The sequence below is a fragment of the Oncorhynchus keta genome, unplaced genomic scaffold (genome assembly GCF_023373465.1).
Source record: "Oncorhynchus keta strain PuntledgeMale-10-30-2019 unplaced genomic scaffold, Oket_V2 Un_contig_24745_pilon_pilon, whole genome shotgun sequence".
In the NCBI taxonomy this organism is placed as follows: domain Eukaryota; kingdom Metazoa; phylum Chordata; class Actinopteri; order Salmoniformes; family Salmonidae; genus Oncorhynchus; species Oncorhynchus keta.
In genome coordinates, this window is record NW_026284080.1 from 8,760 (window position 1) to 34,038 (window position 25,279).

Genomic DNA, 25,279 nt, shown 5'->3' on the forward strand with positions numbered 1-25,279 from the left:
AATTTAAGATCACATGTCATGTACTGTCAGTATTAACAGATGCATGTCATTTTATTGACATGTTTTTTTTAACAGATACATGTTTACTGTTAGTCCCTGTGATATGTCTTTTATTCCAACATGATACTTTTATACTGCCAACAGTTGTTTAACAGATACATGCTCTGTATGATGACAAGCTGCATTCTGGTATTAACAGATACTGTATTCTCCACTGATGTTTAACAGATCCATGTCATACTCTAGTATTATCATGCCATCCTTCCTAGAGTTGTTGCTCTGCTCTGCGTCTGATGACAGGGTTAGAGCGTATTGTCACACTCCCTAGAGCGATGCTCATGTCATACTGTCTAGTATTAACAGATACATGCATACTGTTCCTATTGAGCGTGCAGTACTATAAACAGTTCTAGAGCGTGCTCATGGCCAGACTAAACAACTTGGAGCGTTTTCTGAACTCCATTTTGCAGCTCATGTAATCCTCATAATGGACCTGCTCTTGCACACTTCCTTAATTCGAAAGTGAAAGAAACACTGATTCTATGAAGAGGGTTTTTTTAAATCACATTTTTATGTCTGGAGAATTAATAAAGAGTGATATTATCTGGAATCACAAAGTTTTATTAGAACAGTTTTGTAGTTATTTCTGAAGAGTCATCAATTATAATGATGTGACATTATTTGTTTTGTATAAGTTGTTTTGTTTTTTTTTTAAAGTGAATATCTGTAGTGTATTTATATAGAGCATAGCTATGAGGTGAATAAACACTGTGAACATTATATAATGTCTTTTCTCTCATAATAACCCCTTTATATAGGTGTCATTTATCTCCTCATAATAGTTTTGGCCTTTATATAGGTGACATCCTTTGAATTCCTTAATAACCCCTTTTATATAGGTGTCCTTATCTCCTCATAATAACAGCACATTTATATAGGTGTCCTTTATCTCCTCATAATAACCCTTTATATAGGTGTGCTTGAGAAATTGCCCTCATGAGAACCCCTTTATAATTAGGTGACCATTTTATTTAAATCACAGTAAGGTGTCCATTATCTCCTCATAATGATTTTATATAGGTGACATCCTTTATCTCCTCATGGAGTTAACCCCTTTATATAGGTGTGGTTTATTCCTCATAATAACTTTATATAGGTGTCCTGTTATCTCCTCATAATAACCAAGCTGTATATAGGTGTCCTTTATCTCCTCATAATAACCCCTGTTTCTATAGGTGTCCTTTATCTCCTTGCCATAATAACTCCTTTATATAGGTGTCCTTTATCTCCTCATAATAACCTCTTATATAGGTGTCCACACCCTCATAATAACTCCCTTTATATAGGTGTCCTTTATCTCCTCATAATAACAGACTTTATATAGGTGAACCAGTTATCCCAGAACCTCATAATAACCCTGTAGAGAATTAAGGTGTCCTTTCATCTCCTCATAATAATGTGTTTATATTAGGTGTTTTTAATCCTCATAATAACTCTTTATATAGGTGTCCTTTATCTCCTCATAATAACCCCTGTATAGGTGTCCTTTATCTCTCATATAACCTTTATATAGGTGTTCTTTATCTCCTCATAATAACCTCTTTATATAGGTGTCCTTTATCTCCTCATAATAACCTCTTTATATAGGTGTCCTTATCTCCTCATAATAACCCCTTTATATAGGTGTCCTTTATCTCCTCATAATAACCCCTTTATATAGGTGTCCTTTATCTCCTTTATCTCCTCATAATAACCTCTTTATATAGGTGTCCTTTATCTCCTCATAATAACCTCTTTATATAGGTGTCCTTTATCTCCTCATAATAACCCCTGTATATAGGTGTCCTTTATCTCCTCATAATAACCTCTTTATATAGGTGTCCTTTATCTCCTCATAATAACCCCTTTATATAGGTGTCCTTTATCTCCTCATAATAACCCCTTTATATAGGTGTCCTTTATCTCCTCATAATAACCTCTTTATATAGGTGTCCTTTATCTCCTCATAATAACCCTTTATATAGGTGTCCTTTATCTCCTCATAATAACCCCTTTATATAGGTGTCCTTTATCTCCTCATAATAACCCTTTATATAGGTGTCCTTTATCTCCTCATAATAACCCCTTTATATAGGTGTCATTTATCTCCTCATAATAACCCCTTTATATAGGTGTCCTTTATCTCCCTCATAATAACCCCCTTATATAGGTGTCCTTTATCTCCTCATAATAACCCTTTATATAGGTGTCCTTTATCCTCATAATAACCCCTTTATAAAGGTGTCCTTTATCTCCTCATAATAACCCCTTTATATAGGTGTCATTTATCTCCTCATAATAACCCCTTTATATAGGTGTCATTTATCTCTCATAATAACCCCTTTATATAGGTGTCCTTTATCTCCTCATAATAACCCTGTATATAGGTGTCCTTTATCTCCTCATAATAACCCCTTTATATAGGTGTCCTTTATCTCCTCATAATAACCCTTTATAAAGGTGTCCTTTATCTCCTCATAATAACCCTTTATATAGGTGTCCTTTATCTCCTCATAATAACCCCTTTATATACGTGTCCTTTATCTCCTCATAATAACCCCTTTATATGGGTGTCCTTTATCTCATAAAGGTGTCCTTCATCTCCTCATAATAACCCCTTTATATAGGTGTCTTTATCTCCTCATAATAACCCTTTATATAGGTGTCCTTATCTCCTCATAATAACCCCTTTATATACACTACTGTTCAAACGTTTGGGGTCACTTAGAAATGTCCTTGTTTTTGAAAGAAAAGCACATTTTCTGTCCATTAAAATAACATCAAATTGATTGAAAATACAGTGTAGACATTGTTAATGTTGTAATTGACTACTGTAGCTGGAAACGCCTGATTTTTAATGGAATATCTACATAGGTGCAGAGGCCCATTATCAGCAACCATCATTCATGTGTTCCAATGGCACGTTGTGTTAGCGAATCCAAGTTTATAATTTTAAAAGGCTAATTGATCATTAGAAAACCTTTTTGCAATTATGTTAGCACAGCTGAAAACGGTTGTTCTATTCTGGTTAGAGCCCGTTTGCATTGTTCTGTGAAGGGAGTAGTACACAGCGTTGTACGAGATCTTCAGTTTCTTAGCAATTTCTCGCATGTAATAGCCTTCATTTCTCAGAACATGAATCGACTGACGAGTTTCAGGAGAATGTACTTTGTTTCTGGCCATTTTGAGCCTGTAATCAAACCCACAAATGCTGATGCTCCAGATACTCAACTAGTCTACAGTTTTATTGCTTCTTTAATACTCAACTAGTCTACAGTTATATTGCTTCTTTAAACAGCACAACAGTTTTCAGCTGTCTGTCTGTCTGCCTTTCTGTTTGCATGCCTGTCTGTCTGCCTGTCTACCTGTCTGTCTGCCTTTCTGTTTGCATGCTGTCTGTGCCTGTCTGCCTGTCTACCTGTCTGTCTGCCTGTCTGTCTTTCTGTTTGCATGCCTGTCTGTCTGCCTGTCTACCTGCCTGTTGGCCTGTCTGCCTTTCTGTTTGCATGCCTGTCTGTCTGCAATTCTGCCTGTCTACCTGCCTGTCTGCCTTTCTGCCTGTCCGTTGACCTTTCTGTCTGCATGCCTGTCTGTCTGTGTGCATAAAGTAGCACTCTGCCTGTCTGTCTGTGTGCATGAAGTAGCACTCTTCAGAATTGTAATTATGCCTTGACAACCCTCCTTCCACTTCAGCGCCAAACATGGTTGGTTTTTGCTCAGCGTTGGTGGTTGGAGACACTGCATGCACTTGGCGGATTATGAACAAATGAATAGGAATGCCTTGAATTTGAAGCAGTTTAAACGTGTTCGTGAGAATGTGAGAGATTGGGTGAACACCTAACCTAATCCTCTTAAAAGACTGCAGGTATTATGCTGAGCCGTGGAGAGGTGTGAGCTGTCATCCTGCGGTGCGCCCTTGTAGCCGCTCACCAAAAACTAGAGTCAGCATCTCTCAACCAATCCCTTTGCCTTAGCGCACACAGCTGGAGAGAGACCTCGCGTCTAGAACACCTCTATCACAACAACTCAGCGATTAAAGGTACGTTTTTATTAACAATTGAAAAAGGGTTAAGTTTGGTTTACAGATGTTCTACAGAGAAGGGATTTAAGCTACAATAATCGTCATTGACCTTGTGGAAGCCCCGGATACTTGTCAATGACTCTATATCGGGCACTGTTTCTTGCCTGGAATTTCCCCACGAAATTCAGTTACATGTATCATTATTTTGGTTTCTTAATTTTCACCCGACCCACCTGGATACACACGTGAAAATGAAATGGTTGGTTGAACGTTTGGAATGAATCATATCGCGTATGTTGTCTCGACTCGAGGAGCGCATATCAGCACGTTCATGACCCGCGCACGTCAATGAAAAGTAGGGCCCCGCATAATGATATTTTCTACTTAATTCGCTGTTGTTGTTTTTTAAATTGTCATTTGTACACTAACTACATTCGCTGCATTTCATTACACGTGTCATTTAATCTGTGCAGCCCTTCGGAGAGCAGAGTACCTGCAATTATGTAGCCATAGTAACAGGTGGCTGTATCCCATCCTCCGCGCTCCTGCGACTCCCTTCACGTGAACGCGCGCCCTTATAATAAACCCTTCTAATGCTCCCACTAGTGTTTTTATTCGTATTTTATTACATTATTATGTCAAATGTATGACGTGAGTTTTGCATTGTAGTCTAAACTGAGTGAATTATTGATTTATTTCCCCCCTTTTTTCCATATATATATTTATAGTTTGGAGCTGGGACATCATGCCAGGACTATGACATTAAAACAGACTATGCTGAGGATGTGTGCTGACCGCTCGCTGAACTGCATTATTTGGCTAACTAATGCTACTGGACCCGTTCCCATAAGCCTAACCATGCATCTGACACGGGCCTAATAATCCGCTGTGGGAACCAAGACCACTCTGGCAGCGGTGAACAATGCATTTGCCACAAAGACGGAGACTCAATCGGAGTCGCATCCTCTTCTTCCTCTCTGGTGTGTTACTGTGCTGCGTCTACACCGTGACGTTCAAGGCCCGGCTGCAGGAGCCACGGGTGGCCCGCCAGGCCGCTGCAGAGGAGGACCCTGGGACAGCACTCCCAGAGGAAGAGGGCGGTGGTGATAGTACTAGTGTTCTGGAGGTAGACGCACGAGAGGTGGTGACCTCTAACCTCTCTAGCCTAACAGAGAGCTATAATGATGACGTCATCACCAGGGCTCCGACTGTGCTGGAGGGGATGACGTCATCGTGATCACTGTCAACAGGACGGACATTAAGCACTGTATCTACGTAGAGGACCCTGAACCTGAGCCTCCGACTGAACCTCCTCCCACCTCGCCTCCTCCTAACACCACCACCTCCCCGGGTATCCCTGGAGACCTCCCCCACAGGAAGGGAGAGTACCCAGAGGACCTGTTCACAGTGGACCAGAGGAGGCAGGGCTGGGTGACCCTCCACATCCTGGGCATGGTCTACATGTTCGTCTCCCTCGCCATCGTCTGTGACGAGTTCTTCGTCCCGGCGCTCGGCGTCATCACCGTGAAGCTCGACATCTCCGACGACGTCGCCGGGGCGACCTTCATGGCTGCAGGAGGCTCCGCCCCGAACTGTTCACCTCTGATTGGCGTGTTCATCTCCCATAGCAACGTGGGCATCGGTACCATCGTGGGATCAGCAGTGTTCAACATCCTGTTTGTCATCGGGATGTGTGCCATCTTCCAGGAGATGCTCCACCTCACCTGGTGGCCTCTGTTCAGAGACGTCTCCTTCTACATCATAGGTAATAATAATACATTTGACATTGTGTGATCTTCTCCAGGGAGAGATAATAGGTAGAGATGTGTGCCATCTTCTCCAGGGAGATGCTCCACCTCACCTGGTGGCCTCTGTTCAGAGACGTCTCCTTCTACATCATAGGTAATAATAATATCATTTGACAGATAATAGGTAGAGAGATGTATGCCATCTTCTCCAGGGAGATGCTCCACCTCTAGACTCCCGGAATCATGAGGGAATAAACAGGACATCTGGAATAATCCCATCCAGGATTTCTGGAAAACCTGGGAATTTTGGGGGAAAGTACATACTTTAAAAGGTGCTTACCTTGGAGCCAACGGTCGATCCCATTGAAATGGGTTAATTGCATCCTATAGTTTTCCCCTTATAGTGAACTATATAGGTACATACACTCAGAGAAAAAGGTGCTATCTAGAACCAAACAGGGTTCTGCGGCTGTCCCCATAGGAGAAAACTTGTGGGTTCCACGTGGAACCCCTTTCCACAGAGGGTTCTACATGGAACTAAAAAGGGTTCTCCTATTGTGACAGCAGCAGAGCCTTTTTGCGCTCTGGCCAAAAGTAGTGCACTATTTAGGGAATAGGGCTCTGGTCTATAGTAGTACCACTATATAGGGAATAGGGCTCTGGTCTATAGTAGTACCCCTATATAGGGAATAGGGCTCTGGTCTATAGTAGTACCCCTATATAGGGAATAGGGCTCTGGTCTATAGTAGTACCACTATTTAGGGAATAGGGCTCTGGTCTTAGTAGTACCATTATAGGAATAGGGCTCTGGTCTATAGTAGTACCCTATATAGGAATAGGGCTCTGGTCTATAGTAGTACCACTATTTAGGAATAGGGCTCTGGTCTAAAGTAGTACCACTATTAGGAATAGGGCTCTGGTCTATAGTAGTACCACTATATAGGGAATAGGGCTCTGGTCTATAGTAGTACCACTATATAGGGAATAGGCTCTGGTCTATAGTAGTATTATACTATATATAGGGAATAGGGCGCTGGTCTATAGTAGTACCACTATATAGGGAATAGGGCTCTGGTCTATAGTAGTACCACTATATAGGGAATAGGGCTCTGGTCTATAGTAGTACCACTATATATAGGGAATAGGGCTCTGGTCTATAGTAGTACACTATATAGGGAATAGGGCTCTGGTCTATAGTAGTACCACTATATAGGAATAGGGCTCTGGTCTATAGTAGTACACTATATAGGGAATAGGGCTCTGGTCTATAGTAGTACCACTATATAGGGAATAGGGCTCTGGACTATAGTAGTACACTATATAGGGAATAGGGCTCTGGTCTAAAGTAGTACCACTATATATAGGAATAGGGCTCTGGACTATAGTAGTACCACTATATAGGAATAGGGCTCTGGTCTAAAGTAGTACCACTATATAGGAATAGGGCTCTGGACTATAGTAGTACACTATATAGGGAATAGGGCTCTGGTCTAAAGTAGTACCACTATATAGGGAATAGGGCTCTGGTCTATAGTAGTACCACTATATAGGGAATAGGGCTCTGGTCTATAGTAGTACCACTATATAGGGAATAGGGCTCTGGTCTATAGTAGTACACTATATAGGAATAGGGCTCTGGTCTATAGTAGTACCACTATATAGGGAATAGGGCTCTGGACTATAGTAGTACACTATATAGGAATAGGGCTCTGGTCTAAAGTAGTACCACTATATAGGGAATAGGGCTCTGGACTATAGTAGTACACTATATAGGGAATAGGGCTCTGGTCTATAGTAGTACCACTATATAGGAATAGGGCTCTGGTCTATAGTAGTACCACTATATAGGGAATAGGGCTCTGGTCTATAGTAGTACCACTATATAGGGAATAGGGCTCTGGTCTATAGTAGTACACTATATAGGGAATAGGGCTCTGGTCTATAGTAGTACCACTATATAGGGAATAGGGCTCTGGTCTATAGTAGTACCACTATATAGGAATAGGGGGGCTCTGGTCTATAGTAGTACCACTATATATAGGGAATAGGCTCTGGTCTATAGTAGTACCACTATATAGGGAATAGGGCTCTGGTCTTTAGTAGTACCACTATATAGGGAATAGGGCTCTGGTCTATAGTAGTACACTATATAGGGAATAGGGCCCTGGTCTATAGTAGTACCACTATATAGGGAATAGGCTCTGGTCTATAGTAGTACCACTATATATGGGGAATAGGGCCCTGGTCTATAGTAGTACCACTATATAGGGAATAGGGCTCTGGACTATAGTAGTACCACTATATAGGGAATAGGGCTCTGGTCTATAGTAGTCTCCACTATATAGGGAATAGGGTTCATCCTGGTCTACTAGTAGTACCACATTATAGGGAATAGGGCCCTCCTCTATAGTAGCCCCTACCACTAGGGAATAGGGCTCTGGTCCCTCCTAGTAGTACCTCTATATAGGGAATAGGACTCTGGACTATAGTATAGGGGAATAGGGCTCTGGTCCAAAGTAGTACCACTATATAGGAATAGGGCTCTGGTCTATAGTAGTACCACTATATAGGAATAGGGCTCTGGTCTATAGTAGTACCACTATATAGGAATAGGGCCCTGGTCTATAGTAGTACCACTATATAGGGAATAGGCTCTGGTCTATAGTAGTACCACTATATAGGGAATCCCTCCTCTCTATAGTAGTACCACTATATAGGGAATAGGGCTCTGGTCTATAGTAGTACCACTATATATAGGGAATAGGGCTCTGGACTATAGTAGTACACTATATAGGGAATAGGGCTCTGGTCTAAAGTAGTACCACTCATATGGGGGAATAGGGCTCTGGACTATAGTGTCGGGTTACTTTATAGGGAATAGGGCTCTGGTCTATAGTAGTACCACTATATAGGGAATAGGGCTCTGGTCTATAGTAGTACCACTATATAGGGAATAGGGCTCTGGTCTATAGTAGTACCACTATATAGGAATAGGGCTCTGGTCTATAGTAGTACCACTATATAGGGAATAGGGCTCTGGTCTATAGTAGTACCACTATATAGGGAATAGGGCTCTGGTCTATAGTAGTACACAGGCAGGCAGGTCTATATAGACCACTATATAGGGAATAGGGCTCTGGTCTATAGTAGTACCACTATATATAGGGAATAGGGCTCTGGTCTATAGTAGTACACTTTATAGGGAATAGGGCTCTGGTCTATAGTAGACCACTATATAGGGAATAGGGCCCTGGTCTATAGTAGTACCACTTATAGGGAATAGGATGCCATTTGGACTCATGCTCTCCTCTCTCCTAGACCTGATCATGCTGATCGTGTTCATCCTGGACAACACTATCATGTTCTCACATTTCTTGCCCTCCTCCTCTTCCTGCCCCTCCACCACCTCTCCCTCCCCCGTCCTCCTCCTTCCTCCTCTACCTCCTTCTTTCCCCCTCCTCCTTCCTCCTCCCTGGTCCAGTCCTCCTCCCTTCCTCCTCTCCCTCCTCCTGTCTTCTTCTCCTTCCTCCTCCTCCTCCCTCTCTCCTCCTCCCCCTCCCTCCTCACTCCCCTCTCCTCTGATCGTGTTCTTCCTCCTCCTCCTCGTAATCTGGTTCGGGTTTCCCTCCCTCCCTCCAGTCTCTCTTCCTCCTCTCTCTCCTCCAGAGGAGGATAGATCTGATCATGCTGATAGTGTTGTTCTTCTTGGACAACACCATCATGTGGTGGGAGAGACGTAATGCTGGTGTCAGGTTACGTGGCCTACGTCTGCTTCATGAAGTTCAAACGTGCAGATCAACACTTGGTTCAAGACGCAGATCAACAAACACAAGAGCATCGTTCAAGATCATCATGCCAGAGGAGGAGGAGAAGGAGAAGGAACCCAGAAGGTTGGTAGTGTTGTTGGGACTTTGTTAGGCAGTTTTGGTGAAGCAAAAGACAGATAGACAGGTAGGTAGGCAGGCAGGCAGACAGACAGACAGACAAACAGGCAGGCAGGCAGAGTGGTTGACAGACAGACAAACAGGCAGGCAGGCAGACAGACAGACAGACAGACAAACAGAGAAACAAAGACAGACAGACAGACAAAAAACAATTATCAGGAAATAGGACTAAAAGCCCAGACAGACCCAGACCCTCTCTGGTCCAGTCCAGAGACATACCACCCAGGACCCAGACCCTCTCTGGTCCAGTCCATGACAAACAGGCACCCAGGCAGACCTCTCTGGTCCAGTCCAGGAGGCAGACAATACCATCCACCCAGGACCCAGACCCTCTCTGGTCCAGTCCATGAGAGACAATACCCAGGACCCAGACCCTCTCTGGTCCAGTCCATGAGAGACAATACCCCAGACAGTCCATGACAAGACACCCAGGACCCCCAGATACCACCCCTCTCTGGTCCAGTCCATGAGAGACACCACCCAGGACAGACAGATCCTCTCTGGTCCAGTCCATGAGAGACAGGCAGTCCAGATCCTCTCTGGTCCAGTCCATGAGAGACAATACCACCCAGATCCTCTCTGGTCCAGTCCATGAGAGAAACCCACCAGATCCTCTCTGGTCCAGTCCATGAGAGACAATACCAGACAGACCCTCTCTGGTCCAGTCCATGAGAGACAATACCACCAGGACCCAGACCCTCTCTGGTCCAATACCACCCAGGACCCAGACCTGGTCCAGACAATACTCTGGTCCAGTCCATGAGAGACAGGGACCCAGACCCCCTCTGGTCCAGTCCATGAGAGACAATACCACCCAGGACCCAGACCCTCTCTGGTCCAGTCCATGAGAGACAATACCACCCAGGACCCAGACCCTCTCTGGTCCAGTCCATGAGAGACAATACCACCCAGGACCCAGACCCTCTCTGGTCCAGTCCATGAGAGACAATACCACCCAGGACCCAGACCCTCTCTGGTCCAGTCCATGAGAGACAATACCACCCAGGACCCAGACCCTCTCTGGTCCAGTCCATGAGAGACAATACCACCCAGGACCCAGACCCTCTCTGGTCCAGTCCATGAGAGACAATACCACCCAGGACCCAGACCCTCTCTGGTCCAGTCCATGAGAGACAATACCACCCAGGACCCAGACCCTCTCTGGTCCAGTCCATGAGAGACAATACCACCCAGGACCCAGACCCTCTCTGGTCCAGTCCATGAGAGACAATACCACCCAGGACCCAGACCTCTCTGGTCCAGTAGACCCTCTCTGGTCCAGTCCATGAGAGACAATACCATGGACCCAGACCCTCTCTGGTCCAGTCCATGAGAGACTGTGTTTATACACCCAGCCCTTTGGTCCAGTCCATGAGTGACAATACCACCCAGGTGTGACCCTGTCTGGTCCAGTCCATGTGAGTGTGTGTGTGTGTGTGTGTGTGTGTGTGTCTGGTCCAGTGTGTGTGAGTGTGTACCACCCAGGTGTGTCTGGTCCAGTGTGTGAGAGACAAGAGAGACCCAGAGTGGTCCAGTCCCCAGACAGCCTTTGGTGATTGGGACTGAATCCCTGAAAGGATCCCTGGTGTCAGACAGGGGAGCATGGGTCCAGAGGAGGACAGGACGGGACCCTCTCTGATGTCCAATGCTGATGAGATGTAAAGTAATGTCGGCCATCAGTTTGTCAGTCACATTGGAGGAGACATTATTCACCTAAATCCTCACCTGGTCCAGTCCATGAGAGTCACCGTGATCTCTAGTCAGTCATCTGAATATCAATTCTCTGTGTTTCATTGTATATCCTCTTTGGTCCAGACAAAGCTGTAGCAGGGAGACCCTCTCTGGTCCAGTCCAGTAGAGACAAATAGCACCCAGACCCACTGGTCCAGCCCAGGAGGTTGGTGGCTCCCAGGGGAGGACGGGCTCGTGGTCCAGTCCATGGAGACGGAGTCAGTTGAATAGTATCAAATACATTCAATTAAAAAACATTAAAAAATATATAGATTTTACTTGGTTTAGTCCAGGAAAAGCACATTGAGAACCAGAGTCTCCTGGTTTTTCCAAGGAGACCAGGCCACCCAGGGACCCAACCCTCTCTGTCCATCATTAAAACATACAACACAATACATGTCCAGTCCATTAAAACATACAATACAATACATGACATCATTAAAACATACAATACAATACATGACATCATTAAAACAGACAACAACACATGACATCATTAAGACATACAACACAATACATGACATCATTAAAACATACACACAATACATGACATCATTAGTCCATGACAACACAAATACAATACAGTCCATGACATCATTAAAACATACAATACATGACATCATTAAAACATACAACACAATACATGACATGACATCATTAAAACATACAATACAATACATGACATCATTAAATACCATACAACACAATACATGACATCATTAAAACACACAATACAATACATGACATCATTAAGTCCACAATACAATACATGACATCATTAAAACCCATACAATACATGACATCATTAAAACACACAACACAATACATGACATCATGAGAAAACATACAATACAATACATGACATCATTAAAACATACAATACAATACAATACATGACATCATTAAAACATACAATACAACACATGACATCATTAAAACATACCACAATACATGACATCATTAAAACATACAACACAATACAATGGACATCATTAAAACATACAATACAATACATGACATCATTAAAACATACAACACAATACAGGACCCAGACCCATTCTGGTCCAGTCCATGACACAATACCACAATACATGACATCATTAAAACATACAATACAATACATGACATCATTAAAACATACAATACAACCCTACATGACATCATTAAAACATACAATACAATACATGACATCATTAAAACATACAATACAATACATGACATCCATTAAAACATACAATACAATACATGACATCATTAAAACATACAATACAATACATGAGATGACATCATTAAAACATACAAGACAATACTGACATCATTAAAACATACAATACAATACAGACATCATTAAAACAGTACAACACAATACATGACATCATTAACCCAGACCCTACAATACATGTCCATCATTAAAACATACCACAATACAACCCATGACATCATTAAAACATACAATACAATACATGACATCATTAAAACAGACCAATCAATACAATACATGACATCACCCAGGACCCAGAAAACATGGACAGTCCATGAAGACAATACCACCCATACAGATACTCTGTCCATCCATTAAAACATACACACAATACATGACATCTTAAAACATGAGAGACAATACATTACATGACATCATGGTCCAGTCCATACAACACAATACAATACATGACATCATTAAAACATACAAATACATGTCCATCATTAAAACATACAACACAATACATGGACATCATTAAAACATACAACAACACATGACATCATTAAAACATACAACACAATACAATACATGACATCATTAAAACATACAATACAATACATGACATCATTGGTCCAATCAATACATGACAATAAAACACAATACAATACTCTGACATCATTAAAACATACAACACAATACAATACATGACATCATTAAAACATACAACACAATACAATACATGACATCATTAAAGATACAACACAATACACATACATGACATCATTAAAACATACAATACAATACATGACATCATTAAAAAACATACAATACAATACATGACATCATTAAAACATACAATACAATACATGACATCATTGTTTAAACATACAATACAATACAATACATGACATCATTAAAACATACAACACAATACATGACATCATTGTGTGTGTGTGTGTGTGTACAATACAATACATGACATCATTAAAACATACAACACTTTATGATTACTGACATCCTTAAAAGGATCCCAGGTGTCAGATACATGACATCAGGGGGAACATACAACACAATACGGGACATCATTAATGCTGATGAGATGTAACAATAATGTCGGCCATCAGTTAAAACATACAATCACAATACAGTGTACATCATTAAAACACACCAATACAATACATGACATCATTCAAACATCAATACAATACTCTGACATCATTAAAATATCCTCTTTGGCAGACAAACTGTAGCAGGAATCATTCCAAAACATACAACACAATACAATACATGACATCATTAAAACATACAACACAATGGGGAGGACGGGGGGAGGACGGGCGAGTCTGGTATCAAATACATTCAATACATGACATCATTAAAACATACAGTCATACAATACATGACATCATTAAAACATACAATACAATACATGACATCATTAAAACAGGACAATACAATACATGACATCATTAAAACAGGCCAACAATACAACAACACAATACATGACATCATTAAAACATACAATACAATACATGACATCATTAAAACATACATACAATACATGACATCATTAAAACATACATACAATACATGACATCATTAAAACATACAACAACACAATAACACGATCCAGCCTGGTTAGGAGCCGTTCCATCAGTACAATGATGACCACACAAGACACTGATGGCCACACAGCACACACTTCTTCAGTTGTCAAAGCTTCATTTGTAGCCTACATGTTACGTTATGCTAAATTATAGCGTTTGTTTGTCAATGGCCCTCGACAACAGACTACCAACCAGCTAACAGACAGACAGACAGACAGACAGACAGACAGACAGAGCAACCGACCGACCCCTGGGTTGTGAGCCCCCTGGAGGTCGCCCCCATGGAATCAAGAATTTGAATACTAGAATGGTGATGAATCTTCTTATGATGCGATAAAGGTCAGCCATTTTGGTCAGGGAGTTGGTCCACCCTGGTTTCCCAGTGCACACACTCAAATCACACATGATCTCAGCCTCATTGCAAAATGTGTAGAATAGCATGAGATTATCTATAAAACTGCAGGGAATACTGCAACTCTCTGTTCCATGGCAATATGTGTAGAATTGCAGGAAATTAGCTTTAAAACAGCAGCATTTTCTCTCAATCTTGAGGCTTCAGGCAAAATGTGTAAAATAGCAGGAGATTATTTTTCTCTTTGCCCCAAGTTAGTGGTTTTCCCGGGGCTTTCTCAGAGCCCCGCAACACTGCAGTACACCACTACTCACAATACACCCTCCAACACACCAACACACACCCTCCAACACACCCTCCAGCACACCAACACACACCCTCCAACACACCAACACACACCCTCCAACACACCAACACACACACTCCAACACACCCTCCAGCACACCAACACACACCCTCCAACACACCAACACACACCCTCCAACACACCAACACACACCCTCCAACACCCTCCAGCACACCAACACACACCCTCCAGCATACCAACACACACCCTCCAACACACCAACACACACCCTCCAACACACCAACACACACCCTCCAACACACCAACACACACCCTCCAACACACACCCTCCAACACACACACACCCTCCAACACACCAACACACACTACTACAACACACACTACAACACACACCCTCCAACACTACTACAACACACTACTACAACACACCAACACACTACTACAACACACACTACTACAACACACTACTACAACACACACAACACACACTACTACACACACACTACTACAACACACTACAACAACACTACAACAACACACACTACTACAACACACCTACTACTACACACACTACTACAACACACACACACTACTACAACACACACTACTACAACACACTACTACTACACACACTACTACAACACACTACTACAACACACTACTACTACACACACTACTACAACACACACTACTACAACACACTACTACAACACACCAAACACACTACTACAACACACACTACTACAACACACTACTACAACACACACTACACACAGTACAACACACACTACTACAACACACTACTACAACACACTACTACAACACACCAACACACACTACTACAACACACCAACACACAGTACAACACACTACTACAACACACCAACACACACTACTACAACACACCAACAAACACTACTACAACACACACTACTACAACACACTACTACAACACACACAGTACAACACACACCCTCCAACACACACTACAACACACACACTACAACACACAGTACAACACAACACTCCTGCAATCAGGTGCTGATGAGTGTGGAAGCATTGCACTAAATGAATGTCTTGGGTCAATTGGGGCATTTGACAGCCCTTCACATCTAGGCTGATGGATACCCGGATGGCTCCCTACTCCCTACCCTCTATAAGGCCCTGGGCTAAAGTAGTGCACTATTAATGGAATTGGGTGCCATTTGGGACCAAGAGATTCACCCCTGCTAGCCCTGGGTGTCTTAAGTCATTCTGTAAAGCATCTGGGTTGTCTTAAGTCATTCTGTAAAGCATCTGGGTTGTCTTAAGTCATTCTGTAAAGCATCTGGGTTGTCTTAAGTCATTCTGTAAAGCATCTGGGTTGTCTTAAGTCATTCTGTAAAGCATCTGGGTTGTCTTAAGTCATTCTGTAAAGCATCTGGGTGTCTTAAGTCATTCTGTAAAGCATCTGGGTTGTCTTAAGTCATTCTGTAAAGCATCTGGGTTGTCTTAAGTCATTCTGTAAAGCATCTGGGTTGTCTTAAGTCATTCTGTAAAGCATCTGGGTTGTCTTAAGTCATTCTGTAAAGCATCTGGGTATTTTCTTTTTTTCAGCAGAGAAATGATTGTGATTTATAGTCATTTTACAGGTTGCGTCCCAAATTGCAATAGGGTGTCAACTGGACAATAGGAGTCACTCCTTCTGCCATATCTTCAATGTAAGCCTACTAGAAAGTGTTGCCCTCAGGGCTGGAGGGAAGCTAAAGTCATTCCCCTACCCAAGAATAGAAACACCTACTAATTCAAGGGTTTTCTTTCCATTTGCTATTTTCTACTTGTAGAATAATATCTGTAAAGACATCAAAACTATGAAATAACACTATGGAATCATCTAGTAACCAAAAAAGTGTTAAACAAATCAAATTATATTTTATATTTGAGATTCAGTAGCCACCCTTTGCCTTGATGACAGCTTTGCACACTCTTGGCATTCTTCAACCAGCTTCATGGTAGTCACCTGGAATCCATTTCAATTAACAGGTGTGCCTTCTTAAAAACTTAATTTGTGGAATTTCTTTAGTTCTTAATGACTTTGAGTCAATCAGTTGTGTTGTGACAAGGACGGGTGGTATACAGAAGATAGCCCTATTTTGTAAAAGACCAAGTTCATATTATGGCAAGAACAGCTCAAATAAAAAAGTGTGACAGTCCATCAGGGCTAAGAGGGTTTCTTCAAGTCATCGCAAAATCCATCAAGCTATGATGAAACTGGCTCTCTAATTCACAGGAAAGGAAGATCCAGAGTTACCTCTGCTGCAGAGGATAAATTCATTAGAGTTACCAGCCTCAGCAATAGCAGCCTAAATAAATGCTTCACAGAGTTCAAGTAACAGATACATCTCAACATCAACTGTTCAGAGGAGACTGTGTGAATCAGGCCTTCAAAGTTAGTTAAGCAATTAACATCCCATCATGCTTAGGGTCATGTATAAAAATGCTGGGCAGACCATTATTTTGGTTACCATGGTGGCTATGCCCCCATAGGATGACGATGCCCCCATCCACAGAGCACGAGTGGTCACTGAACGCTTTGATGAGCATGAAAACGATGTAAACAATATGCCATGGCCATCTCAGTCACCAGATCTCAACCCAATTGAACACAGTGCATTCGGATAGTATTCAGACCCATTGACTTTTTACACATTTTGTTACGTTACAGCCTTGTTTTGGTATCCTTCCCCAGTTCTGTGCTTTGACACAATCCTGTCTCGGAGCTCTACAGACAATTCCTTCGACCTCATGGCTTGTTTTTTTTTTCTCTGACATGCACTGTCAACTGTTGGACCTTATATAGACAGGTGTGTGCCTTTCCAAATCATGTCCAATCAATTGAATTGACCACAGGTGGACTCCAATCAAGTTGTAGAAACATCTCAAGGATGATCAATGGAAACAAGATGCACCTGAGCTCATAGCAAAGGGTCTGAACACTTTCTGTTCTGTATTTCAAGAATAGGTATTTCTTTTTTATTTTTAATAAATTTGACAATATTTCTAAAAACCTGTTTTGCTTTTTCATTCTAGGGTGTTGTGTGTGGATTGAGGATTTTTATTTATTTAATCAATTTTAGAATAAGGCTGTAATGTAACAAAATGTGGGAAAAGTCAAGGGACCTGAATACTTATTTTTATTTATTTAAGTAGGCAAGTCAGTTAAGAACAAATTCTTATTTACAATGAGTGCCTAGCCAAACCCTCCCTAACCCCGGAAGACGCAGGGCCAATTGTGCTCCACCATTTGGGACTCCCGATCTCGGCTGGTTGTGATACAGCCCCGGATCGAACCCGGGTCTGTAGTGACGCCCCTAAGCACCGCAGTGCCTTAGACCGCTGCACCACTCGGGAATGCACTGTGTGGGAGATTCTGGAGTGGGTACTGAGACAGTGTTTTCCAATCACCATCAGCAACACCCATATGGAATTTCTGGTGGAAGAATGATGTCACATCCCTCCAATAGAATGATGTCACATCCCTCCAATAGAATGATGTCACATCCCTCCAGTAGAATGATGTCACATCCCTCCAATAGAATGATGTCACATCCCTCCAATAAAATGATGTCACATCCCTCCAATAGAATGATGTCACATCCCTCCAATAGAATGATGTCACATCCCTCCAATAGAACAAGGATGTCACAGTAGAAACAAGATTCCTCCCTCCAGTAGAATGATGTCACATCCCTCCTGTTAGAATGATGTCACATTCCAATAAATGATGTCACATCCCTCCAAAGAATGATGTTTCATCCCTCCAGTAGAATGATGTCACATCCCTCCAATAGAATGATGTCACATCCCTCCAGTAGAATGATGTCCAATAGAACATGTCACATCCCTCCAATAGAACGATGTCACATCCCTCCAGTAGAATGATGTCACATCCTCCAATAGAATGATGTCACATCCCTCCAGCAAAATGTCACATCCCTAGAACGATGTCACATCCCTCCAGTAGAACGATGTCACATCCCTCCAATAGACGATGATGTAGAATGATGTCACATCCCTCCAATAGAATGATGTCACATCCCTCCATGTATCCCTCAATGACATCCCTCCAATAGAACGATGTCACATCCCTCCAATAGAATGATGTCACATCCCTCCAGTAGAATGATGTCACATCCCTCCAATAGAATGATGTCACATCCCTCCAGAATAGAATGTCACATCCCTCCAATAGTGATGTCACACATAGAACTGGTGGAAGAATGATGTCCATCCCTCCAATAGAACGATGTCACATCCCTCCAATAGAACGATGTCACATCCCTCCAATAGAATGATGTCACATCCCTCCAATAGAACGATGTCACATCCCTCCAATAGAATGATGTCACATCCCTCCAATAGAATGATGTCACATCCCTCCAATAGAATGATGTCACATCCCTCCAATAGAATGATGTCACATCCAGTAGAATGATGTCACATCCCTCCAATAGAATGATGTCACATCCCTCCAATAGAATGATGTCACATCCTCCAATAGAATGATGTCACATCCCTCCAGTAGAATGATGTCACATCCCTCCATCCTCCATAGAATGATGTCACCTCCCTCCAAGAATGATGTCACATCCCTCCAGTAGAATGATGTCACATCCCTCCAGTAGACTTCCAGACACCTGTAGAATCTATACCATTGAAGCTGTTCTGTCTCAACACCCTATTAAAACACTTTATGTTGGCAGTTACTTGTTCTCACTAATATCACTGTTGTTATATATTTTTTTCCTTTATTTAACCAGGCAAGTCAGTTAAGAACAAATTCTTATTTCCAATGACGGCCTGGGAACAGTGGGTTAACTGCCTTGTTCAGGGGGCAGAACGACAGATTTGTACCTTGTCAGCTCGGGGGATTTGAACTTGCAACCTTCCGGTTACTAGTCCAATGTTCTAACCACTAGACTAATCCTGTCTTTGGCAGATCCTGTCTTCAGTAGACACCCATTATGCATCCTCTACCCAGCTGGGCAAATGTTGGCATGGGATTTCATAAAGACATTCTTTTCTGGTTGAAACAACATATATTTTTTTCTGGACTACAAAAAAAACAGACAACAAACCCTTCCTTTTTTACAATCAGAACAACAACCTGACCATGTAAAAGCCCTTCAGTATATTTATCACACTGGAGAGTAGTTCTTTAACAGTCTGCCTTTTCTCCTCTCTCTGGTTCTTATTGTGAACGTGTACTAAAAGTATTCCTGTATTCACAGCAGAACAGTGGACATCCACCACCTGATCCACCCCAAAACAATGTTTCACCACAACCCCAAGACTCACCCCAGAAGAGAGACAGAGAAAAACTCAAGGTCTCAACACTCTTTGATTGTGATGTCATGATCAGGTTGTGTACTGATTGTAAATTATTTACATTTTTTTTTTTAGATGTCATTTAAGTGACCAGCAAAAAAGAGGTCTTTACCTGAATGTAACCTGGCGTGATCTGCCGTGGCTTCAACCCTGTGTGTGTGTGTGTGTGTGTGTGTGTGTGGTGTGGTGTGTTTGTTATGTGCCAGGTGAAGCCCACTCTCCAGAGAGGAGGCAGTAATGCGTCTCTCCACAACAGCACCAACAGAAACACCATCTTCCAGCTGATGATCCACACACTGGACCCACTGGGAGAAGGTACTGGACTTTATATCAATCTTTATTATTACAGGGACCGCTATGGTCCTAATCCATGGTCCTAATCTATGGTTCGAGTCTATGGTCCTAATCTATGGTCCTATATTATGGTCCTAATCTATGGTTTGAATATATGGTCCTATACTATGGTCCTAATCTATGGTCCTAATCTATGGTTCGAGTCTATGGTTCGAGTCTATGGTCCTAATCTATGGTCCTATACTATGGTCCGAATCTATGGTCCTAATCTATGGTCTAATCTATTTAGAGTCTATGGTCCTATACTATGGTCCTAATCTATGGTCCTAATCTATGGTTAGAGTCTATGGTCCTATACTATGGTCCTAATCTATGGTCCTAATCTATGGTTAGAGTCTATGGTCTATACTATGGTCCTAATCTATGGACCTAATCTATGGTTGGTCCTAATCTATGGTCCTAATCTATGGTTAGAGTCTATGGTCCTATACTATGGTCCTAATCTATGGTCCTAATCTATGGTTTGAGTCTATGGTCCTATACTATGGTCCTAATCTATGGTCCTAATCTATGGTTAGAGTCTATGGTCCTATACTATGGTCCTAATCTATGGTCCTAATCTATGGTCCTAATCTATGGTTTGAATCTATGGTCTAATCTATGGTTTGAGTCTATGGTCCTATACTATGGTCCTAATCTATGGTCCTAATCTATGGTGCGAGTCTATGGTCCTAATCTATGGTCCTATACTATGGCCCTATATTATGGTGTGAATCTATGGTCCTAATCTATGGTTTGAATCTATGGTCCTAATCTATGGTCCTATACTATGGCCCTATATTATGGTCCGAATCTATGGTCCTAATCTATGGTCCTAATCTATGGTCCTAATCTATGGTCCTAATCTATGGTCCTAATCTATGGTCCTATACTATGGACCGAATCTATGGTCCTAATCTATGGTTTGAATCTATGGTCCTATACTATGGCCCTAATCTATGGTCCTAATCTATGGTCCTTATCTATGGTCCTAAACAATGGTCCTAAACTATTGTCCTTCCTGTACAGTACCAGGGACCAGGAAGCTATGCCTCCTGGGAGGAGCTACTGAACCATATGAGATGAGTAATGTAGGGTATGTAGACATTATTAAATGACATATTTAAAGTGACATTATTTAAAGTGACATTATTTAAAGTGACTAGTGAAACCTTTATTATGTCCATTTATTTAAGTGGCCAGAGATTTGAGTCTGTATGTTGGCAGCAGCCTCTCTATGTTAGTGATGGCTGTTTAACAGTCTGATGGCCTTGTCACTACTGCCACAGGGACCTTCTATAGTCACTACTGCCACAGGGACCTTCTATATTCACTACTGCCACAGGGACCTTCTATAGTCACTACTGCCACAGGGACCTTCTATATTCACTACTGCCACAGGGACCTTCTATAGTCACTACTGCCACAGGGACCTTCTATAGTCACTACTGCCACAGGGACCTTCTATATTCACTACTGTCACAGGGACCTTCTATAGTCACTACTGCCACAGGGACCTTCTATAGTCACTACTGCCACAGGGACCTTCTATATGTCACAACGGGCCACATCCACAGGGAGGTTTTTACGGCCCCTGGGATGATCTTGATTTATCTATTAGTCACTACTGTCACAGGGAGCCCGCAGATCTTTTATACGCACCAATACTACATTTCCCACAATGCAACGGTCACAGGGACCTTCATTTCAATATTTATTGGCACAGGGACCATCACAGTAAAATTAACTTTCAGATACCCATCAAAAATGGCCGGAAGGTGGACACTGGGACCGGGGTTTCAAACTATATTTGTTCACTACTGTCTTCTGTGTGGAGGGACGGTACTTCTATAATCTCACTACTGTCACAGGGACAAAAACAAGAATATGGACATGGAACAAAGGCTATTAAACGAGGCCTCATCTCGACAGGCTCTGTTGCCAAATCAGGCCAGGCTGCTGAGGCCTTTTATTTTGGCAGAAGAGATCGCTAAATCAGCCCGGCCATTTACGGAGTCACTGCATGCCACAGTTTGCCCAGAAAAAAGGCAACTCTTTTTAAATAGTCAGCAGAAACACCATTGCCACAGGGACCAGTTGTCCATCAATCTAAAAGAGCAGCTTGTCACAGGGCATATTCCTTGGCTGGATATTCACTACATTTCTGACATTGCCCAGTTGTCTATTTTCACTACTCCAGCCTAAGCGTGACAGGGACCTTCTATGCATGGCACACTACGGGGCATGATTTGTATGAAGAGGTGTCAAGATGTGTAAATGAGATCAGCTGCCTTGGGAAAAACTCGTGGGTTTGACACCAGGGACCTTCGGACTGGTCACTAGATGCACAGGGACCTTCTATAGCTCAGCTTATCATTGTATCATACACCAGGAAGGGACCTTGAAAATGGAGCATGTATGAGCATCATCACAGTTACTTTATCAGAGCCAAGGTTTGACCAGTTCTAGGCATTTCACGGAGTTAGAAACGGAGCATGGGACCTTATCACACAGAGGTTCATGGCTAAGCCAGGGAAAGGTGCTTCAAAGATGGACCTTCTATTGTCACTTACTGACACAACACAACTCCACAGGGACCTTCATTATAGTCATCTGAATGCAATGAACTTGCAGCACACTGCCACAGGGACCATTCTATATGTCAGTACTACTAAAACCACACTCTGGGGGGACCTTCTTTCCCAGCTCACTGAAGAGAAGCTGTCACCAGTGGGACCTTCTATATTCACTATTTGCTGACTTTGAAGCACACAGGTTGGGACCTTCTAGCTCACCACCAAACCTCACTACTGATGCACAGGGACCTTCTATTTTCACAATGCCCCAGCTGCGCATCAGGCTGACGTTGTCTATGTTTCACTACCTATGTGAACAACTGTTTTCTTTGATGAACTTGAACAAAACATCACACAGGGACCTTCTATATTCACTCAGCTGTCACATTGGGACCTTCTATATTCACTCACCCTCAACCTCAAACAAGGGACCTTCTATATTCAGAGTTTTTACTCACAGGGACCTTTAATATTTGTTTTCACTACTTCTCCTTAAACAAAGTGTTGTTTTTGATTAATAGATTTTGCCTTTATTTTATTGTATTTCAATCAATTATATTTTAAAAATATTTCAGTTGAGTGGATGGGATTGTTTTTTTCTTTGAAGTAAATTTAGCCCACTTTTCTAAAATAGAAAATATAGGCTACTGATGGTGCCTTGAATACCGGTTTCTTTCATTTAATGTTCATGTTATGGGGATTTTTATATAAAGGAAATTTGTCTTTTGTGTCTGTATTAAAGATTACTGACAGAGGACTTTATTTATCTGATCATATTGGAATATATTTGTTAGGTTTTCAGTAGGTTCAATTAGGTTCACTAGACTATCGTCATTTAAACATTTTTCACTACAGTCCGGCCACAGGGCCCTTCTATACTTTCACTACTGTCACAGGGACCTTCTATAGTCACTACTGTCACAGGGACCTTCTATATTCACTACTGTCACAGGGACCTTCTATATTCACTACTGCCACAGGGACCTTCTATATTCACTACTGCCACAGGGACCTTCTATAGTCACTACTGTCACAGGGACCTTCTATAGTCACTACTGTCACAGGGACCTTCTATATTCACTACTGCCACAGGGACCTTCTATATTCACTACTGCCACAGGGACCTTCTATAGTCACTACTGTCACAGGGACCTTCTATAGTCACTACTGCCACAGGGACCTTCTATATTCACTACTGCCACAGGGACCTTCTATATTCACTACTGCCACAGGGACCTTCTATAGTCACTACTGTCACAGGGACCTTCTATATTCACTACTGTCACAGGGACCTTCTATATTCACTACTGCCACAGGGACCTTCTATATTCACTACTGCCACAGGGACCTTCTATAGTCACTACTGTCACAGGGACCTTCTATATTCACTACTGTCACAGGGACCTTCTATATTCACTACTGTCACAGGGACCTTCTATAGTCACTACTGCCACAGGGACCTTCTATATTCACTACTGCCACAGGGACCTTCTATATTCACTACTGTCACAGGGACCTTCTATATTCACTACTGCCACAGGGACCTTCTATATTCACTACTGCCACAGGGACCTTCTATATTCACTACTGTCACAGGGACCTTCTATAGTCACTACTGTCACAGGGACCTTCTATATTCACTACTGCCACAGGGACCTTCTATATTCACTACTGCCACAGGGACCTTCTATATTCACTACTGCCACAGGGACCTTCTATAGTCACTACTGTCACAGGGACCTTCTATATTCACTACTGTCACAGGGACCTTCTATATTCACTACTGTCACAGGGACCTTCTATAGTCACTACTGTCACAGGGACCTTCTATATTCACTACTGTCACAGGGACCTTCTATAGTCACTACTGCCACAGGGACCTTCTATATTCACTACTGTCACAGGGACCTTCTATATTCACTACTGCCACAGGGACCTTCTATAGTCACTACTGTCACAGGGACCTTCTATATTCACTACTGTCACAGGGACCTTCTATATTCACTACTGTCACAGGGACCTTCTATAGTCACTACTGTCACAGGGACCTTCT

The 25,279-nt window shown here is 42.3% G+C and overlaps 1 pseudogene; it reads left to right on the plus strand.

Moving 5' to 3' along the window:
- Nucleotides 1–4,982: 4,982 nt before the first annotated feature.
- The window catches only part of LOC127922155 (sodium/potassium/calcium exchanger 1-like), a 52,554-nt pseudogene continuing 32,257 nt past the window's right edge, over nucleotides 4,983–25,279 (plus strand).